This window comes from Hypanus sabinus, chromosome 17 (genome assembly GCF_030144855.1).
Source record: "Hypanus sabinus isolate sHypSab1 chromosome 17, sHypSab1.hap1, whole genome shotgun sequence".
Taxonomy (NCBI): Eukaryota; Metazoa; Chordata; class Chondrichthyes; order Myliobatiformes; family Dasyatidae; genus Hypanus; species Hypanus sabinus.
Window position 1 is genome coordinate 78,505,082 of NC_082722.1, and position 19,853 is coordinate 78,524,934.

Sequence of the window (19,853 nt, forward strand, 5' to 3'; positions counted from 1 at the left end):
TCGCCCACGTCATACCAATCAGGGTCATGGGACCATAATCGCCCACGTCATACCAATCAGGGTCGTGGGACCATAATCGCCCACGTCATACCAATCAGGGTCATGGGACCATAATCGCCCACGTCACACAGCATGGCCTATAAGAGACGAACATATAAATGTAACTTTATGTGTTGTATATGAGTTATATGCACTGTGTTGTGCCCCTGGGTCTGGAGGAACATTGTTTCGTTCAGTGATATACACAAGTACAGTTGTGAGTTATATGTCCTGTATTATGCACCTTGGACCGGAGGAAAGTTGTTTTGTTCGGTGGTATATACGTGTACGGTTGTGTGTGAGTTATATGTACTGTGTTATGCACCTTGGTCCAGAGGAAAGTTGTTTCATTCGGTGGTATATATGTGTACGGTTGTGTGTGAGTTATATGTACTGTGTTATGCACCTTGGTCCAGAGGAAAGTTGTTTCATTCGGTGGGATACATCTGTATGGTTGAAGTCACAATAAACTGAACTAAACTTGAACTAAAGATTAAAGATTAGCTTCATTTGTCACATGCACATTGAAACATTCAGTGAAATGCATTATTTTCATCAAATCAAATCAGCAAAGATCATGCTGGGCAAGCGTCACCACACTTCCAGCCAAAACATAACATATCCACAATTAACTAATCCTAACTCATACGTCTTTGCAACGTGGGAAGAGACCCGCGTGGTCACGGACAGAACTCACAAGAACGTCCAGACAGTGACAGGAATCGAACCCCTTTCACCGACACTAACCGCACACAAACATTAATGTTGGAGTATCCTGGGCAGGAGCCACACACAGGCCAAGCTGAGGATTTGTTTAATTTTATTCATTCAGAGACTCCGCACGGAGCAGGCCCCTCTGGTCCAATGAACTGCAATGCCCAGCAACCCAGCTATTAATCCTAGCCTAATCACAGGCCAAAGCACCAATTAACCTACCAACCGGTACATCTTTGGACTGTGGGAGGAAACCCTTGTAGTCATGGGGAGAACGTATAAACTCCTTACAGGCAGCGCGGGAATTGAACTCTGAATTCTGGATTGCCCTGAGCTGTAACTGTGTCACACTAACCACTACACTACCATGGCACCCTTGGTGAACCTGTCTTCTTCCATTGGCAGAACTTCATTGACTGCTTGTGCCTGTTGGAATACTTCCGAGACACAAGAAGAAGCTAACCCAACGGATGTGGTTAGTCAGACGGCATGAAACCCGGGTCTGTGTTAGACCCCTAGAGCCTCGGTGCTAATTAACCATTTTCCATCCCTGCTCTCAGTCTCACACACACACACTGTAACTATGAAACTCAACATAGAGCCACCAGAGAGGAGATGGAGGAATGTGGAGGAAAAAGTAACCAACTCCTGGAGGAGCTTCACGGCACAGCAGTTAGTGTAACACGGTACGGTGCAGCGATCGGAGGGCCGACAGCAGCCTGACAGAGTCCTCTTTCCGGGGCCAGGCTTTCGCATTGTCTCTAGCTCTAGCTCACCTTCTCGGTGTAACCTTTCTCTCCCAGGAATGAGGACTTTGGAGCTTCTCCTGGTGATTTTGAGGCATTGGGTTTTTAAGGGACAGCATTTCTAGTCCCATGCCCAAACATCCTCCCCTTTCACGGCCAGCAGAGCTCAATGAGTGGAAGGTTGGGATTCAATTCCTACCACTGGCTGTAACGACTTTGCATGTTCTCCCCGTGACTGTGAGTTTCCTCCCACGTGCCAAAGATTCCCTCGGTTAGCGTTACTAAGTTGAGGGCATGCCATGTTGGCAGCAGAAGCAATGCCACACTTGTGGGCTGCCCCCAGCTTATCCTTGGACCGTGTTAGTTGTTGACACAAACGACACATGGCACTGTATGTTTTGATATACAGGTGGTCCCTGATTAATGAAGAACAAAGCACTACCTGTCTTTTTAACCTCCCTATCAACTTGCCAGGTGTCTTTGAGGGATTTACGACATGCAGCCCAAGATCCCTCTCTCCCTCCACACCGTGGGGAATTCTGCCATTAGGTTCGACCTTCCAAAGTGAATCACTTCACAGTTTTCCAGCTTCCGCTCCATCTGCCACCTCTCAGCCCAGCTCTGCAGCCTGTCAGTGTCCCGTTGTAACCTATGGCAACCTTCTACACTACCCACAACTCCACCATATGGCATCTGCAAACTTTATGGCCTGCTTCGGCTCCAAGCAAGTTTTAACACAAGAAATTGGGCAGAAAGCAACTTTGAGACGGTACTTGAGGGAAGGGTACAGGCAGGCAGAATCTCCTTTTCTTCCTGTTTCTCACCCAACTCCAATACTGACAGCCATGAGTGATCCTCATGCTTTGTACTTTGACACTTGGCCGGACATTGGTTATGGATTTACTCAACGTTACCGAAGCCTGCATGTCCTAAGATTCCAGGAAAACACTGACGTGAACCGATAGCTGATACCCCAGAGTAGAGAGGGAAAAAAAAGAGAAACTTTCCTCTGGGCAGGAAGTCCCTGATTAGGGAACAAAGGCTGAAGTTACAGAGTTATATAGGGAACAAATAGAGGCGATTTTACAGGACTGAAGTTAGGAAAGAGTCCAAGAATTGACAGCAGAGGGAATTAGGAATCCATAGAAGTACATAATATTAAAGTGATTGGAGGACAGTACAGGGCAATGCCAGAGGTACGGTCTTTACACACAGAGTGGTGAGTGCATGGAAGGCCTGGCCAGGGTGGGGGTAGAGGCAGATACATTAGGGATATTTAAGAAACACTTAGAAAAGCACGTGTGGTAGAAATATGGAGAGCCACGTGGGAGGGGAGGATTAGGTTGATCTTAGAGTAGATTCAAAGGCTGACACAACATTGTGGGCCGAAGGCACATCAGCACATCAGGCAACACCTACATTGAGGAATAAACAGTCGCTGCAATTATCATGAGAGGGTCTTGCCCCAAAATGTCAACTGTCTAATCATTTCCATAGATGCTGCTAGACCTGCTGATTTCCTTCAGCACTGTGTGTGTGTTACTCTGTGTGTTTTTCACTGTGTCTGTGTATATGTGTGCTTGTGCAACTAACAATAAATTCCTCACAGCCCCCTCTCTTTTTCCAATTCCCATGCTGGGTCTCATCTCACCCCTTCTCCTCAGCAGTCCATTGCCTCCCTCCAGTCCCCCCTCTCCTTCCTTTTCTCCCATCGCCCACTCTCCTCTCCTATCAGATCCATCTTCAGCTCTTCCACTAATCGCCTCCCTGCTTCTCACTTCACCCCCCCCCCTCCACCCACCCACCTTCCCCAGTCTCACCTATCACCTGCCAGCTCATACACCTTCCCCTTCCCCCAACCATCTTATTCTTGCTGCTTCCCCCTTTCTGATGGAGGGCCTCAGCCTCCGTAGATGCTGCCTGACCTGGCTGACCTGATGGTAGCAGCTGGAACAGTTTGTGGTCGGGGTGACTTGGGTCCCCAGTGATCCTACGGGCTCTTTGTACACACCCGTCTCTAAAATGTGGAGGATGAGAACTGTCTTGATAGAGGTGTATAAAATAATAAGAGGCGGCCAGATACTTTTCCACAGTGTGGAAATGGCCAATATGAGCTGAATAGTGGGAAGTTCACAACTCCAGATGCGCTGGGCTGTCTGCACCACTCTCTGCAGAGTCCTGCGATTGAGGGAGGTACAGTTCCCATACCAGACAGTGATGCAGCCAGTCAGGATGCTCTCAATTGTGCCCCTGTAGGAAGTTCTTAGAATTTGGGGGGGGGGGGGGGCCATACCAAACTTCTTCAACCGTCTGAGTTGAAAGAGGCGCTGTTGTCCCTTATTCATCACACAGCTGGTACGTACAGACCACGTGAGGTTCTCGGTGATGGTTATACTGAGGAACTTAAAGTGCGCACTGTTTTAAAATACTGCTGGGGGTTAGAGTCCAGATCTGTCATCTAACACCTATCAGGTAATACAAATGTACACTCAGCTCTCAGAGAATTTGAATACGGTTATGCAAAATCCCCATGAGGCTGTTGGGTTATTTTTTATTATTTTACAAGAGCAGGTGACATTGACAAAGTCGACATGTATTGACCGTCCCTACCTGCCTTTAGACTGAGAGAGATCTTCGCACAGTACACATAAACCCAGCCCAGGTGAGACTGGCAGACTTTCTCACCTGGAGGACCTTACTCAACTAGAATGATGTTTATGACATAGAACACTGCAGCATTGTACAGGCCCTTCAGCCCACAAGACTGTGCTGACCTTTTATCCTACTCCTAGATCAATCTAACCCTTCCCTCCCACACATCCCTCCATTTTTCTATCATCCATGGACCTATCTAAGAGTCTTTTAAATGCCCCCAATGTATCTTCCTCTGCCACCATCCTTGGCAGCCCATTCCACGCACTCACTACTCTGTGTAAAGAGACCTATCTCTGACATCTCCCCTAAACTTTCCTCCAATCACCTCTAAAGGATGTCCACTCATATTGGCCATTTCCACACTGTGGAACAGTATCTGGCCATCCACTCTCATCCTCCACGTTACAGATAAAAGCCCTAGCTCGCTCAGCCTTTCCTCGTAAGACAAGCTCTCTAGGTAATTCTGTTCCTAAGATGTTGAGCCCTTCTGTCCTTCCTCCTTCAGAAATTTGCAAGAGTCTTTGGTGACATATCACATCACCTCAAACTCCTAATGAAATCTTTGCAATTACATCAATATGTAGGGCCCAGGATAGATCCCCAGACACCCAGGAACTTGAAACTGCTCACCCTTTTAACTGCTGATCCCTCAATGAGGACTGGTGTGTGTTCCCTCATCTTCCCCTTCCTGAACAACACACAAAAAATACTGGAGGAACTCAGTGGGGAATAAATGATCAACATTTCAAGCAAGGACCCTGAAGTCCACAATCCATTCCTTGTTCTATCTGACATCGATCATGAGATGTAACATAATAAACGACTGTGATGTCTCACTCTCCAACAAGCTGACTGCCTTTTATGCACACTTTGAAAGGGAGAATAAGGCTACACCTGTGTGATTCCCTGCAGCATTTGGTGACCCTGTGATCTCTGTATATCTAAGCGTCTGGCCTTCCCCAACTAGGGAGCAGAGAATTTCAGAGATTCTCTGTTCTCAGAGAGGAAAGGATCCAGCTCTGATCCTGTGATGGTGATACCAGCTCCCATGACAGAAAATGCAAAACCACTTTGTGGTAAACTACGTGTGCCTGTCTGGACACCCCCCTGCTGACTGCTCCTGTGGCTCCTCCCACAGACCCCTGTATAAAGGCGATTGGAGACACTGCTCCTCCCTCAGTCTCCAGGATGCCGTGTGGTGGTCTCTTGCTGCTAATAAAAGCCCATTGTTCGCCTCCCGTCTCCAAGAGTTATTGATGATGCATCACACTTGAAACTCCTTGAGACCTTGAATTTGGTTGAAAGTATGCAAATCAGAAATTGGAGTCTCCAGATCGACATGGTTGGAGCCTGTTCAGTTTGATCAGAGACTTTGTGGTTAGTAACGACCATCCAACACAGATCGTAAAATAGCCGACCGACCAGGTAACTGTCCCAGCTCAGCCAGTCCATTAACTTGCACCATGCGGACCACGCCACCCTATCACAGTGCAGGAGGTACACAAGCCAGAGATCCCCCAACACCAAGTTCGAGAACAGCTACTTCCCTTCAACCATTCAGTTCTTGAACCGCGCAGCAAAAGTTTCATCTCTGCGGTTTAGCAACACTTTGCCTTACAGTGACTTGGATTTTTTTTCTAATTGTGTTTGTTCTTGTATAATTTTTGTGCAATTTTTGTTTAATTGCGAATACTGCTAATCTCAGAATAATGTTTAATATCACTGACATATGTCGTGTAATTCTTTGCTTTATGGCAGCATTGCTTCTCAATACATAACACATTGCAATAAGTATATATATTTAATAATTAAATAAGTAGTGCTAAAAGAGTAGGAAAAGATAGTTAAGAAGTGTTCATGGGTTCATTGTCCATTCAGAAATCTGATGGTGGTGGGAAGAAGCTGTACCTGAATCGCAGAGTGTGGGTCTTCAAGCTCTTGTACCTCTTTCATGATGGTAGCAATGAGAAGAGGGCATGACCTGGGTGATGGGGGTCCTTAATGATGGATGCACCCTTTTTGAGGCATCATCTTGATGGTAGGGAGGCTAGTGTGCACGATGGGGCTGACTGAATTTACAATTTTCTGCAGCTTTTCCGATCCTGTGCAGTGCCCCCTCCATACCAGACGGTGATGAAACCAATTAGAATGCTCTCCACAGCAGACGTCTCCCCAGACTGCTGATGAAGTACAGCCACTGTCATGCCTTCTTTGTGATTGCATCAGTATGTTGCACCCAAGATGGATCTTCAGAGATGCTGACACCCAGGAACTTGAAACTGCTCACCCTTCCTGCTGTTGATCTCTCAATGTGTTCCCTTGACTTCTTCTCCCTAACGCCCACAATCAATTCCTCGGTCTTACTGATTTTGAGTGCAAGGTTGTTGTGACACTGCCCAGTCAGCTGAAATTCTACCAATAATAACTGCATACGCAGCAAATTTACAGATGTTTGATCTGTGCCTAGCCACACTGTCATGGGTGTAGAGAGAGTAAAGCAGTGAGCCATGCACACACCCCTGAGGTGCACCAGTGTTGACTGTCAGCGAGGATGAGAGGTTATTTCCGATCCGCACTGACTGTGTTCTGGAGAGGATCCAGTTTCAGAGGGAGGTACAGGCTCAGGCAATCTGATACAATCAGTAACTTAGACTGGGTGACACAGCAGCATAGTGGATAGCGCAATGCTTTACTGTACCAGTGATCAGGGTTCAATACCTGCCGCTGTCTGTAAGGAGTTTGTACGTTCTCCTTGTGACTGTGTGGGTTTCCTCTGGGTGCTCCGGTTTCCTCCCACATCCCACTAATGTAGGAGTGACAGTCACCTTGCGCACAGCCTGGCATCACGTTATGGACATACAATCTACGTATGTCATTCGTTCATTACGTGCCATGTCGTATGATGTGGGCGATCGAAGACTTTCCACAGCCATGATTGTTCTTGGCTAATCTTTCTACAGAAGGGTTTTGCCATTGCCTTCCTCTGGGCAGTGTCTTTCCAAGACACCAGCCGTTATCAACACTCTTCAAAGATTGTTTACCTGGTGTCAGTGGTCCCATAACCAGGACTTGTGATGTGCACCAGCTGCTCATACGACCATCCAGCACCCACTCCCATGGCTTCGTGCGACCTTGATCGGGGGCAAAGCAGGAGCTACACCTTGTCCAAAGTGACCTGCAGGCTGAAGGGAAGGAGAGCCTTACACCTCCTTGGGTGGAGGGATATCTCCAGCCCACCACCCAATCTATGTATATTAGCTATTTTGTGTATTATTGTGTTTTTTAATTATTATGTTCTTTATTTTATTGTGTTGCTTTTGTGCTGCATCGGATCTGGAGTAACAATTATTTCACGTTCCTTTACACTGTGTACTGGGAACAATCTTGTATCTATTTGCCACGTATACAGCGAAACTTACCCAAGGACATGCTGGGGGCAGCCCGCAAGTATTGCCACACATCTGCACCCACGCGGCAGATACGATAACAACATTTAATTTAGACATTCACATGAGCTGGTCACGAACGGAAGGACCACATGGGGTGTGTTTCATGGGCAGTACAGACACGCTGGGTCGGAAGACCAGATCCCACACCGTTCGTTCTTTGCTCTCTCCGTGTGATCAGAAGAGCCCGTTGGACATTGGTATGTGGAATGCTGCAAGCCCAGCTCACTGGTGAGACCGCCGGCGGGGGACCTGCGTGGCCACCATTCCACAGGATCGGCTGTGGAAGAGGCACCAGCGGCGGTGTGGCGCGCCAGGTATCCGTGCTGGGTTGCGGCTGGCCACATCCGTTAGTGTTGCACTCTGGTGCTCGTTCCATGGAAGGTGAGCTGGATTGCGTTTGCCAGTGGCTGCCCTAGTGCATGGCAATCGGACTACGCGAGCTTGTTTCTGCCAACATCCCATGCACCATCACTCTACAGGACATGACACTCAGGGACGAGCTATATTCTATTTTTGTGTCACTGCATGTTTGTCACTATCTTACATGTGCTCTGCCTGCCTTGTGCCGTGTGTGACTGTCAGCAAGGAGTTCACTCCTTGGTCCCAGAGGAACGCTGTTTCGTTTGGCTGTACTCAGGTGCGGCTGAATGACAATTAATCTTGAACTTCAACTCTCCATTCTATGATGCCCAAATGGCCTTCTTCCCTGCTGTAATACGAGCTGGGATGAATGGATCACTTTCAAGTCAGCAAGCTGCAGCCAGGATCAATACCTCACCCTCATCTCATTACGGATTAATGAACTGGAGGAGGGAACCTAGAAATGTGCCTACGATATAAAGACGGGGAAGAAAATCAGCTGTGAAAAAAGTTATTTTTTATTTCAAGATAAAGCGCGAAACAGGCCCTTCTACTCCGACAAGCTGCATTGCTCAGCAACCCACCAATTTAACCCTAGCCTGACCACAGGACATTTTACTAAGACCAGTTAAGCAGCTAACCAGTATGCCTTTAGCCTGTGGGGTGATGTAAAGGGACACGAGTTGATTAGTCGATGGCTGGCAGACGGTACGCTGGGGAACGGCAGATGCAAAAAGGGAGCTGTGCGCTGAAGCATACAATCACAGACAGGCGCACAGGTACTACAACTAATTACTACCACTAACAAAGGGCTATTGTTTGCCTCATGGGAACTGAACGCAACAGAAGGGAGGTTATATTTCAATTATAAACAGCCGTGATGACTTCATATTTGGAGATCTGCAGACTGTTTGGGATTCTTACTAGAGGAAATGAGAGTCAGCGTGTGGTTCAGTGGTTAGCATAATGCTTCAGAGTGCCAGGGACCCGGTTTCGATTCCTGCCGCTCTCTGTAAGGAGTTTGTACATTCCCTCTGTGACCACGTGGGTTTCCTCCCACAGTCCAAAGACATACCGGTTGGTAGGATAATGGTAAATTGTTCTGTGATTAGGCTAGGGTTAAATTGGGGTTGACGGGCAGTGAAGCTCAAAAGGCTGGAAAGGCCTATTCCACACAGTATCTCTAAAGAAAGTAAATGCATTGGAAACAAACTGATATCTGCAACAGAGAGACAAGGGACTTCCTTTGAGGCTCTCCATTGATCAGACCATAAGATATAGGAACAGAAGTAGGCCATTCAGCCCATTGAGACCATTCCACCATTCAATCACGGCTGATCAAATTCCTCCAGTCATCCTAACTCCCCTGCTTTCACCCCATACTCAGTGATGCCCTGGCTAATCAAGAACCTATCTCTGCCTTAAATGCACCCAATGACTTGCCCTTCACGGCTGCTCGTGGTGACAAATTCCACAGATTACTCTGACTAAAGTAATTTCTCTGCATCTCTGCTCTAAATGGACGTCCTTCAATCCTGAAGTCGTGCCCTCTTGTCCTAGAATCCCCTACCATGGGAAATAACCTTGCCATATATAATTTGTTCAGGCCTATGAGATCCCCCTTCATTCCCCTGACTCTAGGGACTATAGCTCAAGAGCTGCCAGAGCCTTCAGTCGACCATGGATGTTGTGCCCCAGCTCTCTGCATGATACACAAGTCTGGGCAGTGCGATATGGAGAGCAAGCTTTGCCCATGCAGGAGGCTCCCCCTCTCCACACAGCTGATGAATCCAAAGGAACGGCAGAGACTGATGCAGATTGGTACCAGCAGCATCACAGGAGTTGTCAACAAGCCTTGAACTCAAAGTAGGACTGCCTTAGGGACTCCATCTCTGGATTTTTCCCCAGGGTTTACACACAAAGCCTTCCCCATGAGTGGGTACAGCCGCAAGGCAGCAGATGCCTGAGATCAGAGTTTTCCTTCTCCTAGAAGAACTGCCAACTAGGGATGACCCATCTGCCTGGAGTGCCAAACACCTGCCCTTCTCCTGACAGTAGAAGTGGTCCTGCCGGGCTTAGTAGCTGAGCCACACGTGAGGGCCAGGAGCTGGACTTGGTTGTCAGAGGCTATTTGAGGCACACACCATTGGGAGCATTTAACAGGTAGTGGGAGCTTGTCCCCACCACCAACCCCGGCTATCGTGACCTCCAGGAAGCTGCAATGGACTGTCCATGTTGAAATCTATAGCACTGCACAAAATGCCGGAGGAACTCATCAGCTCAGGCCGCATCAGGGGTGAGAAATCGAGCGTCAAGTGCTAAACTACATCTCTTCTGCTTCTGCGTGTTGGTCTGCAATTCCAGCACCTCGTCTCCACAATCCATATCCCACCATTTTCTGCATCTTCATGAGCCTAAGGACACCGGTATCGTATCTGCCCCAGCAACCCCATTCCATACGTCTGTCCCACACATCTCTTGAACTTTCCCCCCTCACCGTAAATACGTGGTCAGATAAAGATCAGCTCAATTGGTCACGTGTACAACAAAACTTGTGTGAAATGCACTTTTAGTGTCAAATCAAATCAATGAGGATGTACTGGGGGCAAACTGAAGTGTTGCCATGTTTCCATTGCCACTATAACTCACTGACCCTGTCACTTGCGTCTTTGGAAATGTGTGAGGGGGGTACCCATGAGGTCACAGGGAGACCACAGAAACCTCCTACAGACTGTGGCAGGAATTAAACCCCAGTCGGTAATTGCTGGCACTGTAAAAGTGTTATGCTAACCACAACACCATCTTAGTTCTTGACATTTCTTCCCTGGGATAAAACTTTTGACCAGCTACTCTATCCATGCCTCCCATAATCTCTCTCAGATCTCCCCTCAGCCTCCGGTACTCCAGAGAAAACAACCCGTTTGTCCAATCTCTCATTATAATACTTTCCCTCTAAACCAGACAGCATTCTGGTAAACCTCGTCTGCACCCTCTCCAAAGCCTCAACATCTTTCCCGTAACGGAGTGGCGAGCATTTCACACAGCACTCCAGGTACGGCCAAACTGAAGTTTTACCCAACTGCAACACAACTTCCTCACTCTGATTGTAACAACCCTACCAGTAAAAACACCTTCTTTACCATGCTATCTATTTGCTTGGTCACTTTTTGGGAGCAATGGACTTGGACCCCGAGGTCCCTCTGTCCATCAATGTTATTAAGGGTCCTGCCATCGACTGCACACGTTTGACCTTCCAGAATGCAACACCTCACACTTGGCCAGATTAAACTCCACCTGCCACTTCCCTGCCCATACCTATAACCGATCAATATCTTTGACAATCTTCTTCACTGTCCACAAATCCACCAATCTTGTGTCATCTGCAGACTTATGAACCCGCCCATTTCATTTTCATCCAAGTCATTTATATATATATCACAGACAAACAGAGGTCCCTGCAGGCCTCACTGGCCATGGAACTCTAGGCAGAATAAACGTAGTGGTTTGCATAACAGTGCCAGCGATCCAGGATTATATCCCACGGCTGTCTGTAAGGAGTTTGTACATTCTCCCGTGACCGCGCGGGTTTCCTCCCGCTTTCCCAGGACGTTCAGTTGCAGTTAGCGGGCTATGGTGACACTTGCAGACTGCCTCCAACACAATCCTCGGACTGCGTCGGACATTGATGCAAACAAAGCATTTCACTGTATGCTTCAATGTACATGTGACAAACTAAGTTAATCTTTAATCTTTGATCTTTCTACCACGAGCCTCTGTTGTCTATGGGCAAGACATTTCAAACTCCAAACAATCATATCACATGAATCCTGTGCATCTTAATCTTGTGGATCAGCCGACTATGAAGGGCCTTGTCTAATGCCTTACTAAGGTCCAGTGAATACTGGCCTCCACAATGATACCCAGATTCAGGAAATAATTTTTTTTTAAATGCTGACAGCTAGGGTGTTGAGCTGTAAAAATCTGGTTAATCTGTGCACTGGGGGAGGGGTCGTTCTGGAACACTGAATATCTAGAAAGCAAAGGGCACTGCAAAACCTCATCTTGTTTTCCATTAACTACATTACCCTGTCCTTGTTAACCTCCCTCCAGACTCCATTTTACTGCTACGGTAGCACAGCAGTTAGCATGACGCCATCACAATCTGGAGTTCAGACTTCATTCCATGGCTGAATGATTCTTAATGAATTTGTGTATTCCCCCCATGAACTGCGTGGGTTTCCTCCGGGTGCTCCAGTTTCCACTCATAGTCCAAAGACGTTCTGGTTAGTAGGTTCATAGGTCATTGTAAATTGTCCTGTGATTAGGCTGCGGTTAAATCGCTGGGTTGCTGGGTGTCTCTGTTCATTGGGCCGGAGGGGCCTGTTCCGGCATTGTTTCTCAAAATAAAGTTCCTCACCTCCTGACATGCTTCTCACCCCCACTCCATCCCAAATCTGGGGCTCAAACAGCCCACACCACACCTAAGATTTCCTCCGACCCTCGCCCTCCTTGGGAGTTCGATGCACTCGTGTGAGGGAAATAGGAACTCCGTGGAAAGGGGAGACATGGGATGGCGGCACCAAACATGCAGGCAGCCCCAAGGCTGAATGATCGCACAGGTCACCCCTTCCTGGGAAGCTCCAGGGCGGCACAGCGTTGCCATGACCACCTCACAACTTCAGAGTCACCGGTTCGAATCCCACCTCCAGCACTGTCTATGTGGAGTTTGCACGTTTTCACCCTACAACTACGCAAGTGACCTTTGAGTGTTCTGCTTCAGAGGGATAGAATTAGATGGCACTGTAACAGGCATTTTGGCCCCACTCTTCCATGCTAGTGGTGGAATGGGAGGGAAGGGTGGTCAGGGGCTATAGGAGGTGATAGACTCCCTCCCATATCCCAAAAATAGGAGGGAATTGCTCCTCAGGTCCATTTTAAATCCCTCCACCCCCAGTCAAAACCTGTCCACTAGTTTTAGACACCCCTACCCTAGGAAAAAGACTGTGACCATACACCTCATCTATACCCCTCATGATTTTGTAAAACTCTACAAGCTCTCCGGAAGGGAAAACGCTTGTTAAAGGCACAGTAGCCTAGCTGACAGCATAAGGCTATGACAGTGCCAGCAACCCGGGTTCAGTTCCTGCCGCCGTCCGTAAGGAGTTTGTATGTTCTCCCTGTGTTCCTCCTAACGTTCCAGTCCAAAGCCGTACGGGTGAGTGGGCTAGTTGGTGACAGCCTGGACTCACTTGGCTAGAGAGGCCTGTTACCAAGTTGCATTTCTAATTTTTAAAAAGTCACAGCCTATCCAGACTTTCCTTATAACTCAAACCATCCAGTCTCAGTAACATCTTCCTGAATTTTCCCCCTACCACCCCCACCTTCCCCACTTCCCCACTCTGGCCCCTTTCCTCTTCTCCTCCCCTGCCTATCAGCTCCCTTGGTGCTCCTCTTCCTTCCCTTTCTCCCATGCTCCACATTCCTCTCCTATCAGATTCCTTCTTCTCCAGCCCTTTGCCTATCCCACCTATCACCTCCCAGCTTCTTACTTCTTATCCCCCTTCTTCCCCATTCTCCTGGCTTCACCTATCACCTTCCAGCTTGTATTTCTTCCCCTCCCCACTTCTCAATCTGTCACCGTCCCTCATCCTTTCCAGTCTTGAAGAAGGGTCTCGGCCCAAATCGTCCGTTTATTCATTTCCACAGACGCTGCCTGATCTCCAGCATTTTGTGTGTACGCTTCCTGAAACTTCCTTGTACCCTCTCCAGATTAATTTACAACAGTCTGACTGTCTAACAGTTCACTGTTACTGAGACTAGTTATTAACTAAATTTAACTTCCACACAAAAGTCCTTGGTCAGATTTAAAGTTTTGTTTTGGATCATAAATCCAGACCTTTGGATTATCGGACAAGTAACTTAACCACGCGGGTGGTGGGGTGGAGATACATCTCTATCAAAGGAGGTGAGAGGGAATCCTTTCCTCTGCTAGTCCATAGGTCCCCCCTGGGCAAGGTATATGAGCAGCCGGTGCATATCACAAGTCCTGGTTATGCAACCACCAGCACCAGTATTGATAATGGCTTTGGTCACCTGTTTTGTAAACATGCTGCCCAGAAGAAAGCAATGGGAAACCACTTCTGTAGAAAAATTTGCCAAGAATAATCATGGTTATGAATAGCAGAATTAGGCCATTCAGCCCATCGGATCTGCTCCACCATTCTATCATGGCTGATCCCAGATCCCACTCAACCCCATATACTTGCCTTCTCACCACATCTTTTGATGCCCTGACCAATCAGGAAATGATCAACTTCTGTCTTAAAAATACCCATGGACTTGACCTCCACTGCAGTCTGTGGCAAAGCATTCCACAGATTCACTACTCTCTGGCTAAAAAATTCTTCAACTGTTCTAAACGGTCACCCCTCAATTTTGAGACTGTGCCCTCTAGTTCTGGATACCCCACCATAGGAAACATCCTCTTCCCATCCACCCTATCTAGTCATTTCAATGAGATTCTCCTTGCATTCTTCCAAATTCCAGTGAGCACAGGCCCAAAGCTGCCAAACGCTCCCCATATGTTAAATTATTCCCGGAATCATCCTCATGAACCTCGTCTGCACTCTCTCCAATGAAATACTCAGCGGGAGTACAGAGTTTGCTGTGCGTGTGTTTTTACAGAGACGTGGCTCACTGATGGAATTTCAGACACCGCCATTCAGCTGGATGGGCTTGCCTTGTTTTGAGCAGACAGGGATACAGCTCTCTCCGGTAAGGCTCAGGGTGGTGGCTTGTGTGTCTACATCAATACAGAATAGTCCAACACCATCACACTGAGCACGGGGACCCCCCAGGGCTGTGTGCTTAGTCCACTGCTGTTCACTCTGCTGACCCACGACTGTGCTGCAACACACAGCTCGAACCACATCATCAAGTTCGCCGATAACATGACCATGGTGGGTCTCATCAGCAAGAACAACGAGTCACCTTACAGAGAGGAGGAGCAGCGGCTAAAGGACTGGTGCAGAGCCAACAACCTGTCTCTGAACGTGAACAAAAGAGATGGTTGTTGACTTCAGGAGGGCACGGAGCGACCACTCCCCGCTGAACATCAATGGCTCCTCGATGGAGATCATTAAGAGCACCAAATTTCTTGGTGTTCACCTGGCGGAGAATCTCACCTGGTCCCTCAACACCAGCTCCATAGCAAAGGAAGCCCAGCAGCATCTCTACTTTTTGCGAAGGCTGAGGAGAGTCCATCTCCCACCCCCCATCCTCATCACATTCTACTGGGGTTGTATTGAGGGCATCCTGAGCAGCTGCATCACTGCCTGGTTTGGAAATTGCACCGACTCAGATCGCAAGATCCTGCAACGGATAGTAAGGTCAGCCGAGAAGATCATCGGGGTCTCTCTTCCCTCCACTACAGACATTTACACTACACGTTGCATCTGCAAAACAAACAGCATTATGAAGGACCCCATGCATCCCTCATACAAACTCTTCTCCCTCCTGCCATCTGGGAAAAGGCACCGAAGCATTCAGGGTTTCACGACCAGACTAAGTAACAGTTTCTTCCCCCAAGACTCCTCGATACCCAGACCCTGGACTGACACCTTACTGCCCTATTGTCTTGTTTATTATTTATTGTAATGCCTGCACTGTTTTGTGCACTTTATGCAGTCCTGGGTAGGTCTGTAGTCTAGAGTAGTGGTTTTTTTCTCTCTGTGTTGTTTTTTACGTAGTTCAGTCTAGTTTTTGTACTGTGTCATGTAACACCATGGTCCTGAAAAAACATTGTCTCATTTTTACGATGTACTGTACCAGCAGTTATGGTCGAAATGACAATAAAAAGTGACCTGACTTGACTAGACAACACATCTTTTCTGAGATAAGGGGTCCAAAACTTGACAATACTCCAAGTGCAGATTGACCAGTGTCTTATAAAGGCTCAGCATTATCTCCTTGCTTTTATATTCTATTTCCCTCGAAATAAACACCAACATTGCATTTGCCTTCTTTACCACAGACTCAACCAGCAAATTAACCTTCTGGGAGTCTTGCTCGGGGACTCCCAAGTCCTTCTGCACCTCTGATGTTTGAACCTTCTCCCTATTTAGATAATAGGCCACACTATTGTTCCTTTTACTAAAATGCATTATCATACATTTCCCATTATCCCATCTGCCACTTCTTTGCCCATTCTTCTGATTCGTCCAAGTGCTGCTGCAATCGCATTGCTTCCTCAGCACTACCTACCCCTCCACCTGTCTTTGTATCATCCACAAACTTTGCCACAAAGCCATCGATTCCACCATCCAAATCATTGACAAACAATGTGAAAAGTAGCGGTCCCAGTGCTGACCACCGTAATGTATACCCCTGTAGAGGGGTCTTCCCCACAGATTAAGCAGAGATGAAAGACCATGAAAGACCCAGCACACAGTGAAAACCGAACCACTGCACTACGAGGCAATGCTGGCACCTGGCAGTAGAAGTCAAAGCCCAGGTGAATGTCTGCAGCTACCAGGCCACCAAGCTCACACTATGAGTGTGTCACTTCGTACCGCAGTGAGCATTCTGACTGGTGGCACCACTGTCAGGCACAGAGAGGCCACTGCACTGGATCAGAAAAAGCTGTGGGAAGTTGTAAACTCCACCAGTTCCATCATGGGCACTGGCCTCCCCAGAATCCAGGATATCTTCAAAAGGCAATGCCTCAAAAAGGTGGCATCTGTCATTAAGGACCCCCATCACCCAGGACATGCCCTCTTCTCGTTGCTACCATCAGGGAGAAGGTACAGGAGCCTGAAGGCACACACTCAGCGATTCAGGAACAGCTTTTCCCCTCTGTCATCAGATTTCTGAATGAACAGTGAACCCATAAACACTAATTTTGTTTACACTACTTATTTTATTTAATTTTTTATAAGCAATTCTCATTGTAATATATAGTTTTAAAAATTTTTACGTATTGCACTGTACCGCTGCCACGAAGTTACTGACTACCGTGATGTGCTGGTGATATTAAACCCGATTCTGATTTGTTCCTTTGTTGTGTGCAGAGCAGTGGCTCGAACTTGCGAAGATTCAGTATCTGGGCAACTGACTGGCAGCTCCCAGTTGAACATTAAACACAAAACAAATGGGCGGATACTCAGAGACTCGCAGCTCAAGGTCGCCTATCAAAGCGCTAACCCTCGTTAGAGAAACTGAGAGACAAGCCTGTCTGCAAGCCCCCACCTGTGGCCCAGCACGGTGGGCAAGGTCGGGCAGTCGCTTTCTGGCAGAACTGACCACTGAATAGTACAGCTATCCAGCCCATCCACGAGAAAGATTTACAGGAGGTGTGTGGGCAAGTTTTTTATATTTCATATAACCATATAATAATTACAGCACAGAAACAGGCCATTTTGGCCCTTCTAGTCCGTGCTGAATGCTTACTCTCACCTAGATCCACCGACCTGTCCCACTGGCCCGCATTCAGCCCATAACCCTCCATTCCTTTCCTGGCCATATACCTATCCAATTTTACTTTAAATGACAAGATCAAACCTGCCTCTACCACTTCTAATGGAAGCTCGTTCCACACAGCTACCACTCTCTGAGTAAAGAAGTTACCCCTCATGTTACTCCTAAACTTTTGCCCCCTAACTCTCAACTCATGTCCTCTTGTCTGAATCTCCCCTGCTCTCAATGGAAAAAGCCTATCCATGTCAACTCTATCTATTTCCCTCATAATTTTAAATACCTCTATCAAGTCCCCCCCTCAACCTTCTACACTCCAAAGAGACAGGGACTTACAGAGACATTAGGACCATAAGATACAGGAACCAAATAGGCCATTCTGGCCATTTCATTTGCACAGCATCCTATCATGACCCATTTATTATCCCTCTCAACCGCATTTTCTCCCCATCTCCTGCAACTTTGATGCCTTCACTGATCAGAGACCTGTCAAACTGTGCTTTAAACATACCCAGTGATTGTCCATGGCAGTGAATCCCACAGATTCACCTTGCTCTGGAGGGACACGAATCATGTGAGGGGAGGGACTGGATCATGCAAGGGGAGGGATGTGGATCGTGCGAGGGGAGGGGTACAGATCATGTGAAGGCAGAAATAATTAAAATATAAAATAAAGCGATTGTATTTATTTTGTCATCTGTATGTGCATCAAAATATTCAGGAAATGCATCAACGAATGACTAAGTCCGAGGATGCCCACAACTTACTACCCCTAAGTCCTTATGTCTTTGGAAAGTGGGGTATCTGGAGAAATGCCACAGGGCCAGGAGGAAAATGCACATCTCTTACAGACAGCAGCAGGAATTCAACCTCAGTCGCTGCTGCAGTAAAGTCCAAAGTACTTTAGTAAAGTATCACATTACCATGTAGTTCAAACTTAGTATGGTTCAGCATAATACATTTCGAACAAACATGCTGGAAATCCGAGCAACACACACAAAATGCTGGAGGAACTCAGCAGGCCAGGCAGCATCTATGGAAAAGAATAAAGGTCTTGGCCCAGCACATCGACTGTGTACCCATTCCCATAGATGCTGCCTGGCCTGCTGAGTTCCACCAGTGTTCTGTGTGTGTTGCATTTAGTACAGTTTGTCACTGTGGAGCGAAGGGCCTGTTGCTGTACTGTTCTGCGTTCAAAGTTCTACATTTCAGCAGTTTGGTCAAAGGATGAGTGGTTTAGATGTGTTGCAACATCGTACCTTAAACAACACCGTTACTGCAGACAGAAAGTACATTCCTCAACAAGTTATCAGATGCAGATACTCTGGGAGGACTTACAAGGTGAGTGGTAGGGCACTGGAGTGCGGTGGAACAAAGAGATCCAGAATTCCTTGAAAGAGGTTGATAGGGTCGTAAAGAAAACTCTTGTTTCCAGAGGAATTTTGTCAATAAACATATCTATACCTCACCTCTCTCTCTGCTTTCTACAGGGATCGTTCCCTCCGTGATCCCCTCGTCCAATTGTCCCTGCCGGCACTTCTCCCTCCAAGCAGACGAGGTGACCCACCTGCAGTCAGGGCCCCAAATAGTCCCTCCAGGTGAGGTGACACTCCATCTGCTGGGGTTGCTGATCCCGATGTGGCCTCCTCTACACTGGTGAGACCTAACCTAAACCGGGGGACTGCTTCGTCGAGCAACTCCGCTTCATCCGCCAAAAGTGAAACTTCCTGGTGGCCAAACATCTTAATTCCCATTCCAACCTGTTGGTCCATGACCTCCAAGGTAAGGCCAAGCTCTGGGTGGAGAAGCAACACATTATATTCCATCTGAGTAGCCTCCAACCTGATGGCGTGAATATTGATTTCTCCTTCCGGTAAACAAATTTCAACCCCACCCCCTTCCTCTATTCCCCACTTTGACGTTTTACCTCTTTTCAGCTGCCCTCTTCCTTCCTTTCCTCCTATGGTCCACTCTCCTCTCCTATCAGATTCCTTCTTCTCCTGCTCTTGACCTTTCCCACCCAAAAGACATAGTAGCAGAATTAGGCCATTCAGCCCATTGAGTCTGCTCCACCATTCCATCATGACAGATCCCGGATCCCACTCAACCCCAGACACCCGACTCCTCACCATATCCTTTGATGCCCTAACCAATCAGGAAATGATCAACTTCCAACTTAAATATACCCATGGACTTGGCCTCTACCATATTCTGTGGCAGAGCATTCTACAGATTCACTACTTTCTGTCTGAAAAAAATCCTCCTTACCTCAGTTCTAAAAGGTTGCCCCTCAATTTTGAGGCTGTGCCCTCTAGTTCTGGATATCCCCATCACAGAAAACATTCTCTCCACGTCCACCCTATCTACTCCTTTCAACATTCAGTGGGTTTCAATGAGATCCCCCCGCCAACCACATTCT

The 19,853-nt window shown here is 47.5% G+C and overlaps 1 protein-coding gene and 1 long non-coding RNA gene across 7 annotated transcripts in view; one reads left to right on the plus strand and one right to left on the minus strand.

Annotated features, from left to right (window-relative positions):
* Nucleotides 1-19,853, minus strand: part of cmtm4 (CKLF-like MARVEL transmembrane domain containing 4) — a 95,002-nt gene that overhangs the window by 42,560 nt on the left and 32,589 nt on the right. The window lies entirely within an intron of this gene.
* LOC132407049 (uncharacterized) overlaps nt 13,373-19,853 on the plus strand; it is a 29,933-nt gene continuing 23,452 nt past the window's right edge. For 2 of the 3 annotated variants that reach the window (XR_009516364.1, XR_009516362.1), the window contains exons 1-2: nt 13,373-18,775; nt 18,925-19,216. This is a non-coding gene — a long non-coding RNA (uncharacterized LOC132407049). The remainder of the gene's footprint in view (nt 18,776-18,924; nt 19,217-19,853) is intronic. The other variant, XR_009516363.1, reaches the window with a different exon arrangement.